Genomic DNA, 16,053 nt, shown 5'->3' on the forward strand with positions numbered 1-16,053 from the left:
TCTGGTAATGCCATGATGTGTATGAATGCAGACTTGGAAAGAAATGTTCAACAGCACACTATTATGTAATATTTCCACCATAGAAGGATGTAAGTAACCTGGAGTTCACAAATAATAGTAAATGTAGCAAATCAGTGAGTCAGTGATGAGTTTTAAATATTGATTACAATTAAGTAAATTACATTGAAAGCATAGATGAGTTTATATAAGTTAATTTTTAGTAAAATCTGTATTTTATAATCAGCTTACAGAACTGAAAATTTAACATTTGGTTAAACTATGAGCTTTTTTAAAAAAATATTTATTTTATTTATTTGAAAGAGTTACAGAAAGAGATAGAGACAGAGAAAGGTCTTCCATCCGCTGGTTCACTCCCCAAATGTCTGCAACAGCTGGAGCTGAGCTGATCCAAAGCCAGGAGCCAGGAGCCCCTTCTAGGTCTTCCATGTGGGAACAGGGGTCCAAGACTGTCCTCTATTGCTTTCCCAGGCACACTAGCAGGGAGCTGGATCAGAAGTGGAGCAGCCAGGACTAGAACTGGTGCCCAAATGGGTTGCTGGTGCTGCAGGCTGGAGCTTAAACTGGCTGCGCCACAGCGCTGGCCCCTAAACTATGAGCTGTTAACAAGCCAGTTCCAGCATACCAAATAGAAATTCTTTGTTAGAAAAGTGAGCCTGTTGCCTTACTCACTGCCACTGGCAAACAGTACTGGAGACCTTCCTATTTCTAAGTAGGTAAGGGATGTGCAAAGCTACACAGCCAACAAGGCTCTAGAACTAGACCGTCTTCCCTAATGGCAATGAATCTGTAGGACCAGAAAACAGAATTTTTCTCCAGACAAAGCTAACCTTGGCATCAACAGTTGACAAATCCCAGTTTTCTACCAACTGAGCCAAGAATGTGAAGGGGAAAGCAAGCAAAGAAATACTCCTGATGCTATCAGTTATCGGAAATATAGGTATGTCCAAAAGCTCTCTTTGCTCCAACCCAAAGAATGCAAAACAAAAACAAAAACACAACAGGAGAACATACACAAATTTATCCAATAGGACACACAAGTTACATAGCACCAAGAAAGTCGAAATCCTTCAGAATCAGTCTCCTCGGTAGGAAACAAGATGCCTTCTCATTTTCTACTTTTCCTCCATACCTGCCCTCCCCCACCCCAATTTCCTCACTTCCTCCTTCCTCCTTTGATACTTGGGAGGAGGGGGTTGATAGTGAAACAGATTCAATTACCATATCTTGGCTGTTCTTTTTCTACCCTACTAAAACAGATTACCCACACAGCCAGAAAACGGCAATGAAAGTGAAAACATGTGGTAGATAGTTAGTAGGCACAAAAGGGAAGAAAACACTGCCTTAAGGAACAAAGAAATTTTACTTCATTATATTGCGACAGGAGTCAAGGCTAACCAGTCTCACTGAAGCAAACATTCACTGATCACCTACCACATGCCTGACCCGAGTGCGGGCCGTGGGGAATGCAGTGATAAATGGGCTGTGATACCTGACCACCTGCCCGAGCACAAAGCATCAAAGAGTAAGACTTTGGCAGATCCACTGCCAATCTCAGCAGATGACTACCTTAGGAATACAACATCAAAAAAGGCTGGTAAATATGTTCCAGACGCCCAAGGGGCTGGAGTTTTATACAGCAAGGATGCTTACACAGAAAGCCGTAACGGAGAGAGGGGGCAATGTGGGACCATACACAGGAGTGCAAGTATCCTGGGGTCAGGGAGTGCAGCCCGATCACTTCCACTGTTAATGAAGTGTTGGCCTTTTTGTGTGTGTATCAGAGAAGAAAGAAAAGCCCAGAAATATTCCATCGACATCACCAAACCATTATGAACCAATAGGTAAGGTTTCTGATCACATTCCAAGGGATGTCATTATGAACTCAAGATCAAAGAAAGCCATTTAGATGTTATCTCAGTTACTCAATTCACTTCAGCTCAACAAACATTTATTTTCTTCAACTATAAAGAGTATTTATTAGACTTTGTGAAATTACAAAAGTGAATGCGAAAATGTCTCTGACCAATGACATGAAAATGACAGGTAGAAATGCATACATGGAACATGTACATTCAGCACCTCAAACACAAGAAACATCTGGGTTTCGGTTTGGTCAACTGCTGGAACAGGGCAGCACAGTTTCCCTGAGCCTGTTTTTAATGAACTTTCAGAATGAGAAATGCCCATAAAAACTGTCTTACCCAATCATGAGTCAAAGTTAGTATTTCTACACGATATGCCTGCAAGTTCAGCAACAGGTGTCTACAATTTTCCCAATGGTCTAAGTGCTCCATATAATACCCATCTCTCTTTTGGACAGCTCAAATTGTTAGAAAGTTCTTTATATATTGGATCTACCTGTATCTACTAGCCACTGCTCTTTGTTCTGTCCTCTGGGAACCCCTAAAATAAGTCCAATTCCTCTTCTACATGACAGTCCTTTAAATAATTGAAGACAGTTATCATATATCCCTCCAGGCTAAATATCTTTAGTTCTTTCAGCAGTTTCTATTAGGATATGATTCGGAATCCCTTCACCCATCTGGATAGCTTCCTCTGTGTGCACTCTAATTGGAATACTTCCCCAGCTTTGGTCAAACAAGCTGCTATTAAACTATATTTTCTTTATATGCATTTGTACTGTCAATATGCATTTTTATCTCTAGACATAGGATTTCATATCTATCTCTTTTCAATATTTCAGACTGCCAGGGGCTGGCACTGTGGTGTGATGGGTAAAGCTGCTGTCTGTGCTGCCAGTGTCCCATATGGGCACTGTTTTGAGTCCTGGCTGCCCACTTCCAATCCAGCTCCCTGGTTATATGCCTGGGAAAGCAGCAGAAGATGGCCCATGTGCTTGGGCCCCTGCCACCCATGTGGGAGACCTGGAGGAAGCTCCTGGCTCCTGGCTTTGGACTACCTCAGTTCCTACCACTGTGGCCATTTGGGGCGTGAACCACTGGATGGCAGATCTGTCTGTCTCTCCGTCTCCCTCTCTGTCTCTCTCTCTCTCTCTTTCTGTAACTTTGCCTTTCAATATCTGCAATTCATATCTTTATGGAACATGAGTAGTTCACATATTCATAAACTGCACTAACCACTGAGTACCTTTTGGGACAAGTATGCTGGGATATCAACAGCAGGTTAGCAGAGAGACGGAAGAAAGTGGAAAAGAAACATAATCTGGGCGACAGTCGTGCATCTCCCTCAACAAGTCCAACATGCAAAATATAAAGGGGTGGGTGGAACTCAAAGTTGACACTCATCAACTTTCTAAAGAAGCCAGTACCACCCTAGGGAGTAGGAGCACAGTCGACAGCAGTTTCTGGGCTGTGCTGATATATGTTGCTGGTAGAAGAGCAAGCCTTTAGTGTCTAATGGGAGACTGCTGCAGATAAAGTCCATGCCTAAGCAGAGGCTGACGGCAAAATACAGGTATATTCTCTTGGGAGACAGGCTGGCAAAGGCAAGGTGTCGTCATTTCAAGGCTTCATAGGTAGAACTCTGAACTTCCTAAGGGCTATTACAAATGAGAAAAACTAGGGGAAAGCTCAAAGAAGTCCTTCCAGTACATGAAATGCTGAGCTCAAAACCAGTGATTAGTTTGAGATACCATCAAATGGACAAATTTCTAACGGCCTGCCACAACTGGTTCCAATATGGGACTGATTAAACTGAAACATCCAGGACAATGTGCAGGCCATGACACATATCCTCTCCTACTTAGAGCTGGCCACAGCCTCTGAGACAGCTACCTCTAATATTCTGTAGAAATAGCACCACTTTCTGCACAAGCCATGATAAGACAATAGCTGGGAAGCACTGGATTCATGTAAACCCTAGATGATAAGACTTCAAACCAGCAGCTGGAAAGCTGGACCAAGGAGGGAGATGGTGAAACACAAAGGGACTTTACAGAAAATAGGATAACTAGAGTCAGCTAGAAATACACTGAAAAGATTCCAGTCTTGGCCAGGGTTTTTAAGGAAGAGGTTGGAGAGGCTTTCCAAAGGAAAGGAAGGAACAATTCAGAATAAACAGGGTGAGGAGAGGTAGTAATTCATATATGGTCAGTGTGTATGAACTTCTCCATGACATTAACAAGGAATATAATAAACGCCAAGGCAGTGCATGGAAATCAGCCTCACCGAGATGCAAAGATAATTCCCAAAGAGAATGACACTGTAGGAGTATGTGTAAAGGCAAAAAAGGTGGAAACTTCTAGATATCAAAGATTTCCTCAGTGGATGGGCAAAAATGCTGCAACAGTTGTTATAACCACTGCCTGGGACTTCTTTCCAGGAAAGCAATAAACTGCAAAAGTCAGCTAAACATAATCAATTTACACATTTTGTAGGGACCCATAATATATTCAGTTGACAAACAATTCTGCCAAATAGCTCTTCTACATGTTGATCATGTCAACAAAATTAATTTGACATTTACAGCTATTTTGAGAATAAAATGCAGTTGCTTAAATTATTCTGTGGAAGCAACATGAGACGGAATTATTCAGTTGACAAAATCTAATTAGGTGTAAATTATTTCAGGTCATATGAATTATAAAACCTTTCACAGATAAGTATTTTAATTCAAAGTGGCTCGAAGTGCTATAGAATATTAATAGGTCCACAGCCACTTGCAGTACTTTCACATTCGTGTCTGCAGTAGTGCCACCTATCCCCCAAATATTGGCCTAGATGGGAGTTCTCACTCTATCTTCTTAGGCTTTTAGCTGTATAAGGAGAGAAAAGGGAAAGGATGAAGTCTCTAGGTCAGAAACTGAAAATAAGCTAACTCAAGTTTAATCAAGATAGAATTCACATGCCATATTAATTAATTTATTTTTAACAAGCAGCATTATCTTCCTTTTGACACATGAAGAAACTGAGGCTCAGAGAGATTGAGTATCCCTCCCAATAAACACACAATTCATTTAAGGTGAAAGGTGGATTACAAATACAAAGGCCGTGCACCGTCCAATATTCAGGGCGAACCTTGCCTTCTTGAAAACCTGAAAAACATGCAGTAACTATCAACTTCAACTGCAAATACTACTGAGGAGTATGGATGAAGCAAAAGAGGGAAGAATACTGGCAGTCTAAAGCATGGCAAAGGAAGAAAAAGCAAAGGCATGGCCAGAAAGAAACAAAGGAAGGGCAGAGAAAGCAGCCAGCCAGCCGGCCAGCTCATCCAGATATGTGGAGGATCTATGAGTAAGTTCTGTATCTGCTTCCCTCTGACTCATTTTCAGGACTGGAAGTTTTAATGAGAATACTGAAACAACACCACTGAAATCACTTGTGATGAGAACACAAAGTTGATTACATATCAACTTGTACTTCTTCTAGAGGGGGATAATGATATTTGTCTGTCCCACCCGCAGAGGCGGAAAGGAGATAACATGATCATTTCAGAGAGAAGTTCACAGAAAACCCAAAGAATATTTCGTTAAGCAAATGGCAGTAAAGCAGAAACACTTGTTCCAGAACAGTGTCCCACGGGAGGTCAAGCCGAGTTAGCACCGAAAGTGATTAAAGGCAATGATTTGAATTCTTGGATAAATCAGGCAGCACCTATGAAATGTAGGATCCTGTCTATCGTTCTTTAAAATCATTCCTGCTTTGAATTAGTGCTGCTATCTCTCTGATGACAGAACATTACTTTCAGGTTGGACCTCAGAACCAAGTAAGTTCCAAGACTTGAACAGAGCCTGGTTATCAGGGAATGGAGGAGAGAAGCCCCTCCTCATGAAGTGGCAGCTGCAAATGGCCTGAACACTAAGTTCAAGTAGATACAAAATCACATTCTACCAGCTGCAACAGCATGGTCAGGCACAAGCTGTCCTAAAAGGGCTGAATAACCCAGGCCTCATGCCTGCCAAGCCTTCTCCAGTCTGCATTCCGATTTTTATCCTAGAAAAACAATACTGCTGTGATCATCTATAATGAGAAAGGAGGGGCTAGGAGGGATCAGGGAGGGAAGGTAAGATGGAAACAAACACAAGAGAAGGGAAATTATAAAGGGGAGAAGAAAGCAAGCAGGAAAAACCATTTGTAACCGTAAAATCATGTCCTCGCTTTTGTCAGTGTTCTCTCCCAATTCTATAAGAGTTAAAGGCCGCCAAGTAATAGGGCCTGCAGAGTTTTCCCTTGGGCTGCAGCCAAGGCCAGTAACCCTGCTATTAGAGACCTGCCAAGCTTTGTCAATGCAATCTGCTGAATGCCTTGAGTGACAAGCGATCAATATTCTCCACTCTCATGGGTCATCACAGGTGACACAGGCCTAAGTAATAAAACAGCCCTGGCTGCCTCCTCTAACTTAAATGCTTCCCCAGCCACAATATTTCTTTTTTGTCTAAACGCCTCTAGCTAAATTTCTCATAGATCGAACCATCTGATGGGGATAGAGATTCTGAGGAATTGCAATGTGTCTGAATTGATGCTAGCCAGTGAAAGCTCAGTAGACTGGAGAAATAGGTTCAAATAAATCGAAAATGACTAGCTACAGAGTTGTAATCTGCCAGCATCAGACCCTGTAGCAACAAGCCAATATGAAAAAAAAGCATGCTGACAACCAGCCACCACCAAGTCACCTGCTGAAATGAGAAGCCATTTTCCCCCACTACTGTGTTGATGATAGGCACTTTCCCTGTGACATCTGTGGTGGTGGGAGAGGGGAGAGGGGAGAGGCAGGAGTTCCTCACGCTGTAGGGAGCAGTTAGCATTGGATACAATCAAGATCGATCACTGTTCCCAGGGATAAGAGCCCAGAGAGATGCATTTGGGTGAGAGCTATGCTGTCTCCAGGGACCCCACACCAGGTGTCGGCCATCTCCTTTCTCCAGGAGACTGCCACACTCAAGATCCTCTCCTTCCCTCCAAACCTACAGAGAAACGAGAGATCCAAAGTGAGGTGCTCAGAGACCTTCAGCCAGATTCCCACATGGTATCAGAACCCTCAGACAGCAGCTTCTGAACAGCTGCCGGGAAGGTCAAAGTCAACTGACCCCTTAACCAAGAGAGTGGATTTATCATAGACAAATCTCAGACAGGTCATAAGAATCCTTTCATCTGCCCCAGAGAAGCACTGTTTTTAAGCAATCCCCCTACTATTCAAATAAACTTTGGGGGAAGACTTCACGTTCTGAAGTGCTAAGGCTTTCTACGGTGAATTCACCTGGTGAATTACTGTCCCATTTTAATAATTAATATTGAAACTGAAATAAACACATATTCCCCTGGCACACATGTAGTATCTCCAGAGGACCACCAGGCTGGCTGCACAGGTAACCCAGTCTCTTCATCCTCTCCCCTCTGGGCACACTCGCCTGCAGGAAGGTAACAATGACGAGGCCTTACTGACGTTGCTGCTGAAAACCAAGGCATCTAGGATCAGGTGCTCCTATAGACATAACAGTTTGGTATTTACTCTGCTTGGAGGAAAGGAATGGAACATAAAAAGGTTTATGATTTATATTCCTGGTCACATTACCTGCTCTCATTTAATTTCTAGCTGTACTTAATCTTTATTCTGCATTTTTATTCCCTGTAATAATTACAAAAATGATCTACATTTCAAAAGCCATATCAAATGTTTTCCTATTATAACAGGATAGTCCCCAATGATGTATGGTAGCTGAAAGAGCATATTTAATATTTTATATCCTGAGTTCATGCATGAAAATTTGAAACAGGATAAAATAAAGTAACTAATAAGGTATCTCTGGACCATTAAAAAAATATGGGTTTGAAAAGAAGTTGACAGAGGACTCTTTCCAAGAAAAAAACACATTGTATGGGGAAGAGAAACAGATGTTTAGCCTAGCAATTAGGATGCTAGTTAAGATGGCCAGATCCAGGGCTGGCACTGTGGCATAGAGGATAAAGCCACCACCTGTGGCTCCGGCAACCCAGTCCTGACTGCTCCACTTCCAATCCAGCTCCCTGCTGATGCACCTGGGAAAACAACAAAAGTTGGCCCAAGTGCTTGGGCCCCTGCACCCAAGTGGAAGACCCAGATGAGGCCCCTGGCTCCTGGCTTCGGATTGGTCCAGCTCCAGCCATTGTAGCCATTTGGGGAGTGACCCAGCAGAAGGGAAACGTCTCTCTATCTCTCCCTATCTCTCTCTGTCTCTCTATCTCTCCCTATCTCTCTCTGTCTATCTCTCACACAGACACACACATACCCTTTCAAATAAACAAATAAATAAATAAATCTTTAAAAAAAGAAAAAAAGATGTCCATATCTTAGATCTGAGTACCTGGGCTTCCCTCCAATTCAATTTCTGTCATCACACACGCTAGGAGGCAGCAGGGATGACTGCAATAATCTGGTTCCTGCCACCCAATGAGCCAGACCTTCGCTGAACTCCAGGCTCTCAGCTTCAGGTTGCTCCAGCCCTGACCTCAGAAGGCATTTGAGGTGTGACCAGAAGAAGGGATCTCTTTCACTCCATTTGATTCTTTTTGCCTCTCAAACAAACAAAAAACTTTTAAAAAGAAGTTGAAAAAGGGTATAGGCATTTGGCACAGCAGTAAGATGCTGGATGCTAGCCCCTCATTTCATATTGGGCGTGCCTGTTTCAGGAGTCCCAGCTTCTCTACTTCAGACTCAGTTTCCTGCTAATGTACACACTGGCAGGTAGCAATTGATGGTTCAAGTAGTGCAGTACCCGCCATCCATCTGGGAGACCTGGATTGAATTCTGGCCTCTTGGTTTCAGTCTGGTCCAGTCTTGGCTGTTGTGGGCATTTGGAGAGTGAACCAATGGATGGAAGCTCTCTCTCTGTGTCTGTCTCTCTCCCTTCCTCTAGCTCTTTTCTGTCTTTCAAATGAAATAAAACAAATTTTTTTAAAAAAATTTAAGTTATGGCCGGCGCCGCGGCTCACTGGGCTAATCCTCCGCCTGCGGTGCCAGCACACCGGGTTCTAGTCCTGGTCGGGGCGCTGGATTCTGTCCCAGTTGCTCATCTTCCTGTCCAGCTCTCTGCTGTGGCCCGGGAGTGCAGTGGAGGATGGCCCAAGTGCTTGGGCCCTGCACCCACATGGGAGACTGGGAGAGGCACCTGGCTCCTGGCTTCAGATCAGCGCAGTGCACCGGCCACAGCACACCAGCCGCAGCGGCCATTGAGGGGTGAACCAACGGAAAAGGAAGACCTTTCTCTCTGTCTCTCTCTCTCTCTCACTGTCCACTCTGCCTATTAAAAAATAAATAAATAAACAAAAAATTTAAGTTGTGCATTTGATCCAAGATTATTAACTCCCATTTATAGGAGGGGATTTAATCATAGGAAGAGGCTAATCTGTGATAAACAATGACAGCTGATAGACTTTGTACAACATGGATGAAGAAGCCAAATGCAGGACAGGACTACTGATAGAGGTTTATTGGTAACACTGAAGCATGGGCAAATAGGATTAATTACAAAGGAAAAATCTGACCTAACTGATCCTTCATTACACAGCTAGGAATGAATGAAGCTGTGGTCCTAAAAGAACAAGTGATCAACAAAGGAATGTGTGAATGCATCGGTGTCTAGACTCATCCTAAGACTCAGTGTCTTGCCTTGACAGTGATTCTAAAGTAAAACTTATCTGACTCACATGCCACAAAGTGTGGAGGCCTGGCTCTGTCCACACAGACGCAGAGCAAGCTTAATTCCAAGTATGTACTCCTGCACTCCTTACAGAAGTAAGTTCTGCCTCTCCGAAGGTTAATTCTTGCCAACTCCCAGGCTCCAACACTCTGCCAATCACTTGGAAGCCTTGCCAGGCCTTGGGATCAGTTGTCCACATACTTAAAAGGGTGAAGTGACTTCACCTGGTCTCCGAGTGCTTTGGAAAAATCTACAGAAGCATTAACATGCCAGTGACAGTCAAATGTCTGAGTGGAGAAAAGAAATCTCTAGTGCAAGAAGACTGCATCAATCCTCTGGATTACCACTCCTTACTGAGAGGTCTCAGATGGAGAATTCTACTCCTCCAAAAAGTGCAGACGCCCAAGGCAAGACAAGTGATTGCTTGGATTTCTTTCTGACATGTGTGAGCACTTCTCTGTGGTTAGTTAAGTACCTGTGCTTTGGTAAGAAAGCCTGTCAGCCAAAGATCTGATAGGAAGCTGAAGTGGCTGCATTAATCACCTAGTTGATATGGCTGCTTTTCTTTTGTTAAGTTACACTCATTACTAAGCAAACACGGTCAATTCCGATCTGAAGATCTAGGGCTATGTCCTAACAAGTCCCTGCCACTATGGCTCTAAGGTGTCAGAAGGAATACAATGTGGTATACAGCGTTATCAGAAACAAAATTCTTCTGATTCTCAAATGCAATACATACAGGTGGCAGAAAACAAATCTACTTGTGTTCTGCCAATTGAAGATCATTTCTATAAATATCTGGATATACTTTGTTTCACTGATTTATGCATTTCTTACTTTTTTTTCTATAATTCAAATCCTACTGTATATACATACTTTTAATATAATTAACATACATATTTCCCATGTATTAAACATTCTTTGAAAGTATTATTTAATGTCTGCATAGTGTTCCAAACTGCAAAAATGACGGAAATTAACCATGCTTTGGCATAATACAGAGTACATAAGTTACATGCAGTTTTTCTTAGAATAATATCTTAGACAATGAATTAATGAATCAAAAGGTGCTAACTTTTTAGAAAAATTTATTTGAAAGGCAAAAAGTTAGCTAAGAGAGAGACAGAGACAGAGACATAAAGAGAAAGATCTTCCATTCACTGGTTCACTCCCCAAATGCCTATAATAGCTAGCGCTGGGCCAGGCTCAAGCTAGGAACTCATCCAGGTATTCAATGTGAGTGGCAGGGTGCCACATACTTGAGCCATCACCTGCCTCCTAGGATGTGTATCAGCAAGAAACTGGAATCAGAAGCAGAGCCAGGACTCAAATCCAGGCACCCCTATATGCGATGTAGATGTCCCAAGTGGCATTTTTTTTTTTAATTTTATTTTTAATTTTTACTTTTTTGACAGGCAGAGTGGACAGTGAGAGAGAGACAGAGAGAAAGGTCTTCCTTTTGCCGTTGGTTAACCCTCCAATGGCCGCCGCGGTCAGCGCACCGCGCTGATGCGAAGCCAGGAGCCAGGTGCTTCTCCTGGTCTCCCATGCGGGTGCAGGGCCCAAGGACTTGGGCCATCCTCCACTGCCTTCCCGGGCCACAGCAGAGAGCTGGCCTGGAAGAGGGGCAACAAGGACAGAATCCGGCGCCCCGACCGGGACTAGAACCCAGTGTGCCGGCACCACAAGGCAGAGAATTAGCCTGTTGAGCCACGGCGCCGGCCCCAAGTGGCATCTTAACCACCATGCCCAATGCCTGCCCCAAAGGCAGTAACAATCTTGATGAATCCTGAAAAACATTACACAAAAACTTTCCAGTGGTGTGTTTAAGTGACTGTTTGGTTATATTCTCCAAGTCAGTAGTTTCGTTTCTACAAATCCTTATTAACTTCATAAGTGAAAAAAACAGTACCTCCTTGTTACTTTTAATTACATTTCTTTACTATGTATACTGCATTCCTCAATATTTAATTCCCACCCTCATTCCAAACTGAGCATTGCTGTCAGTAAACTGAACTAATTTGATGGAAAGCAGTTAAATGCCCCAAGTTTCATGAGCAATTCTTGTTTTGATGATGATTCTGCTTTGGTTAAAAGGTAGCTATTGGAAACGAATTGCAAGTTACTCTAACTGTACCTTTCTTCCCTATTACACCACCAAGAACTTCTGGAAGAAATGTAGACTGATTATCATTAAGTGCCTAAATAGGGAAGATGTATATCAAATCTGACACCACCACATAAGCTAACAAGCCTCATGATTGTGTATTGACATGGAAATTACCACACTCTAAAATACTAAGCAAATATGTAAATGAGTGGGTGGGAGAAAGGAGTTGGAAAAACCGTAGTACATTAAAGTTTTATTTTAAAAAATGGAGAAATTTTAAAATTATTAAAATTATCTACTGGATTACAAATATGAAATTTTTTTTAATGAGACTTTGGGTCGCAAAGGTGATTGTTACAAACTGTCAAGAGACATTCAGCTTTCATTCATTCCCTCCACTAAAGATAACCTCAATGTAAATATTAGTCTTCCTTTGAGAATAATGAAAATAAAGACTCTTTTAGACAGGAATAAAAGGATCATTCATTCATCTCCAAAATAAATTAGAAATGGTTTAAAATGACCTATTTTAAACACAACTTTGTAAGCGACAATTCTATAGTTTATGATTGATCACTGTTGAGAACAACTGTGGGAGCTGGTGTTGTAGTACAGCAGGTAAAGCCATCACTTGCAATGCTGGCAACCCATATGGGGGTGTGGGTTCGTGCCCTGGCTGATCCACTTCCCGTCCAGCTCCCTGCCAATGGCCTAGGAAAAGCAGCAGAAGATGGCCAAAATGCCTGGGCCCCTGCTACCTACTCACGTGGGAGACCTGGAAGAAGCTCTTGGCTCCTGACTTTGGCCTGGCCCAACTGTGGCCACTGTGGTCATCTGAGGAGGGAACCAGCAGATAGAAGATCTCTCACTGTCTCTCTTTCTTCTCTCTCTGTGACTTTCAGATGTAGAGTTACAAAGAGAGGGAGAGACAGAAAGAAAGGTCTTCCATCACCTGGTTCACTCCCCCAAATGACTGCAATGGCCAGAGCTGAGCTGATCCAAAGCCAGAAGCCAGGAGCTCCTCTGGGTCTCCCACACGGGTCCAGGGGCCTAAGCACTTGGGCCATTCTCCACTGCTTTCCCAGGCCATAAGCAAACAGCTGGATTGGAAGAGGGGCAGGTGGGACATGAACCGGCACACATAAGGGACGCTGGCACCACAAGGCAGAGGCTTAGCCTACTACACCACAGCACCACCCCTAAATAAATCTTTAAAAACATAAAGTACAAACTGTGCTTCAACAGTAAGACAACAAAACGTCAATTAGAAATGAGAAAAGGGGGCAGGCATTTAGCCTAGCAGTTAAGACTCACATGTATTATATCAGAGTGAATGAGTTTTTCGCTCTGGCTCTGGCTCTGGCTAACACAGATCCTGGGAGGCAGTGGTGATGGTGCAAATAACTGAGTTCCTGCCACCCACACGGGAGGCCTGAGTTGTGTTCCTTGCTCCTGGCTTTGGCCCAGGCCAGCTCAGCCCACTGCAGGCATTTGGAGAATTAATCACTAGATGGGAACTCTCTTGCCTTGTATGTCTCTTTCTTTCTCTGCCTTTCAAATAAATTTTTAAAATGAATTTTAAAATAGTGAAAAATATAGGTAAAGGAACTGAAAGAGACATTTCTTACAAGAAGATACACAAATGGCAAACAGATATACGAAACAGATAAATTTTAAAAATATAGGAAAAACATGAGTAATCATTAGGGAAAAGCAAATTAAAGCCACAATGAGCCATCACATCACACCTGTCAGAAAGGCTTTTATCAAAAAACAAAAACATATTGAGAAAAGGGAACGTTTTATAGTGTTGGTAAGAAAGCATATCAGTATAGTAATTTTTCAAAAAAGATTTATTTATTTATTTGAAAGGTTGAGAGAGAGAGAGGGAGCAGTGGAGAGAAATCTTTCAACAGCTGGTTTGCCCCAAATGGCCACAACGGCCAGGTCTGGGCCAGGCTGAAGCCAGGAGCCAAGGAACTCCACCCTAGTCACTCACAGAGTGGCAGGGGTCCAAATACTTGAACTAGCCTCCACTGCCTTCCCAAGCACATTAGCAGGAAGCTGAATCAGAAGTGAGCAGCCTATATGGGATGCCAGTGTCACAGATGGCTGCTTAACCTGCTGCACCACAATGCTGGCCCCAGTATGGCCATTTTGGAAAACTGCATGGGGGTTCCACAAAAAATAAAAATAAAGACAGAATTATTGTATGATCTAGCAATACCACCCCTGGGTATGCACTCAAACGTTTTTAAATAAGTCTGTCAAAGAGATGTCTGCACTTCCATTATCTGAGTTACAGAATCAACCTAAGTGTCCATCAGAAAAAAGGGATAAAGAAAATACAGTATATACACACAATGGAATACTATGCATCCTTTTAAAAGAAGAAAGTTCTGTCATTTACAACAAAATAGATGGAACTGGAGAACGTTATAGTAAGTGAAATAAGCCAGACATAGAAAGACAAAGAACACATGTGCTCACTTACATGTGGAATCTCAAACAATCAATACATAGAAGCTGAAAGCAGAATGGTGGTTAGAGAGGCTATGGGGCAAGAGAAAAGGGAATGCTGGTCATAGGGTACAAAATCTCAGGAGGAATATGGTATTCTTTCTTTTTTCATTTGTATTACACTGTACAATGAATATAGTTAATAATACAGTACTGTACATCTCAAAATTGCTAAGAGTAAATCCCAATGTTTTCACAACAAAAAGTGTCAAGTATTTGAGGTGACGGATACCTGTACTACTTTGATTCAATTATTTCACGTTGTATTCATAAATCATAACACCATTTTGAACTCCATAAATTTACACAATTATAATCTTTCAATATATAATAAAAACTAAAATGTTATAAGGTATTGCACATGTGATTTTGAGCCATTATTTTACAAAATTTTTATATGGCAAAATTATCTGTACTGCTTTATTTCCTATTATTATAGCAACAAATATCCCTGCAGGATGCAAAGATCTGTCAGTAGCATTAATACCAACACTCAACTAATCTTACAGAGTTTAATTTCTTCTTAATCAAAATACAATTCAGAAAAAGAGCTGGCTGACAAAGTTTTAATTTTATTCCTTGGGTTTTGATAAATAAAAGAGAAATTACACCTTCGTTCCATATTAACAATGTACTGGTTTGGCCATTTAATTGCCTCAATATCAAGGTAGAAGGGGACACAGAGAATCATAAAGAGAAGAGTAATGCAACACCAAAATGTATCTAGGTGAACGCTGGGGTTGTAGGAATGCTGGAGAAGCTGGTAAGAAAAATGAATTTCCAAGAGCGATTTGTTCAAATGCTGTTAGGTCTCTTTGCACAAAAACATAGAGAAAAGCACCCCACCAAAATTCACACCTCTGTTCATTCATTCATTCATTGAATTGCTTGGTCATTCATATATTCATTCAACAGCTAATGAACTCTGGGTTAATATACGCATATAAAATAATCCCCAGGTTAAATCTTAGAAGAGAAAGACATGAAACTCAAGCACCCAGTAATATCTACTACCTGGGGAGACAGGAATACAGGAGAAAGTAACTCATGACACCAGTTAAAGTTCACATGGTTTTTGAAGTCTAAGGTGGCACACATTAGATTTCTAGGCTCCAAGGCACAATTTTAAAAGGAGCCTTCTGCCATGCCGTGACTATTAAAAAAGATCTTCCCCATCCATACTGGGAGCTGTCTCACCTACCAGTGTACCTTTAGGTCTGTACGGATTACAATTCTGGGTTAAAACAAAGACCAGCACTAAGCACTCCAACTTGGAAAGGATCTGAGTGAAGGTAGTCTAGGGCTTGGCCTTCAAGAATCATGAACTCTCTAGTAAATCAGTGGTATTGGCAGTGGTTTGTAGTAAAGATAAACCACTCTCTCTTGTTCCAAGGCCTAAAAGCAGCTGCTGTACACTAAGCGTCTGTAGGATTTGTGTGGTGTCTATTGCCTCTGCTAAAGCAGCTATTTCTGGAGCTGACCCCGGTATAAAAGCTGGGGTGAGCTGAGCTTTTCTGGCTATTAGAGTGAGCAGCAGAGCAAAGGGCAAACCTCTCTGAGTAGAGGGGTCGGAGGACACAGACACTGGTTCAGCTTTCGCTGACAGCGCCAGGCGAGCACTTCTAATCTCCCCAGTTAGCCCTAAATCAGTGTCGTGTCCACGCACCCTGACAGAGGACAGACAAACAGGACTCGCTGAAAGGATAAAGAGTGGCCTGGTGAAGCACAGATGCTGAACACAGTCCAAATCCTTCATTCTTTCAGCTAAGGATGCTCTGCTGAAACCCACATCCATTTGGGACAA

At 42.3% G+C, this 16,053-nt stretch overlaps 1 protein-coding gene across 1 annotated transcript in view; it reads right to left on the bottom strand.

Moving 5' to 3' along the window:
* LOC133751110 (autism susceptibility gene 2 protein-like) overlaps nt 1-16,053 on the bottom strand; it is a 737,772-nt gene that overhangs the window by 220,968 nt on the left and 500,751 nt on the right. The gene's annotated exons all lie outside the window — the stretch shown is intronic.

The sequence above is a fragment of the Lepus europaeus genome, chromosome 21, assembly GCF_033115175.1.
Source record: "Lepus europaeus isolate LE1 chromosome 21, mLepTim1.pri, whole genome shotgun sequence".
Taxonomy (NCBI): Eukaryota; Metazoa; Chordata; class Mammalia; order Lagomorpha; family Leporidae; genus Lepus; species Lepus europaeus.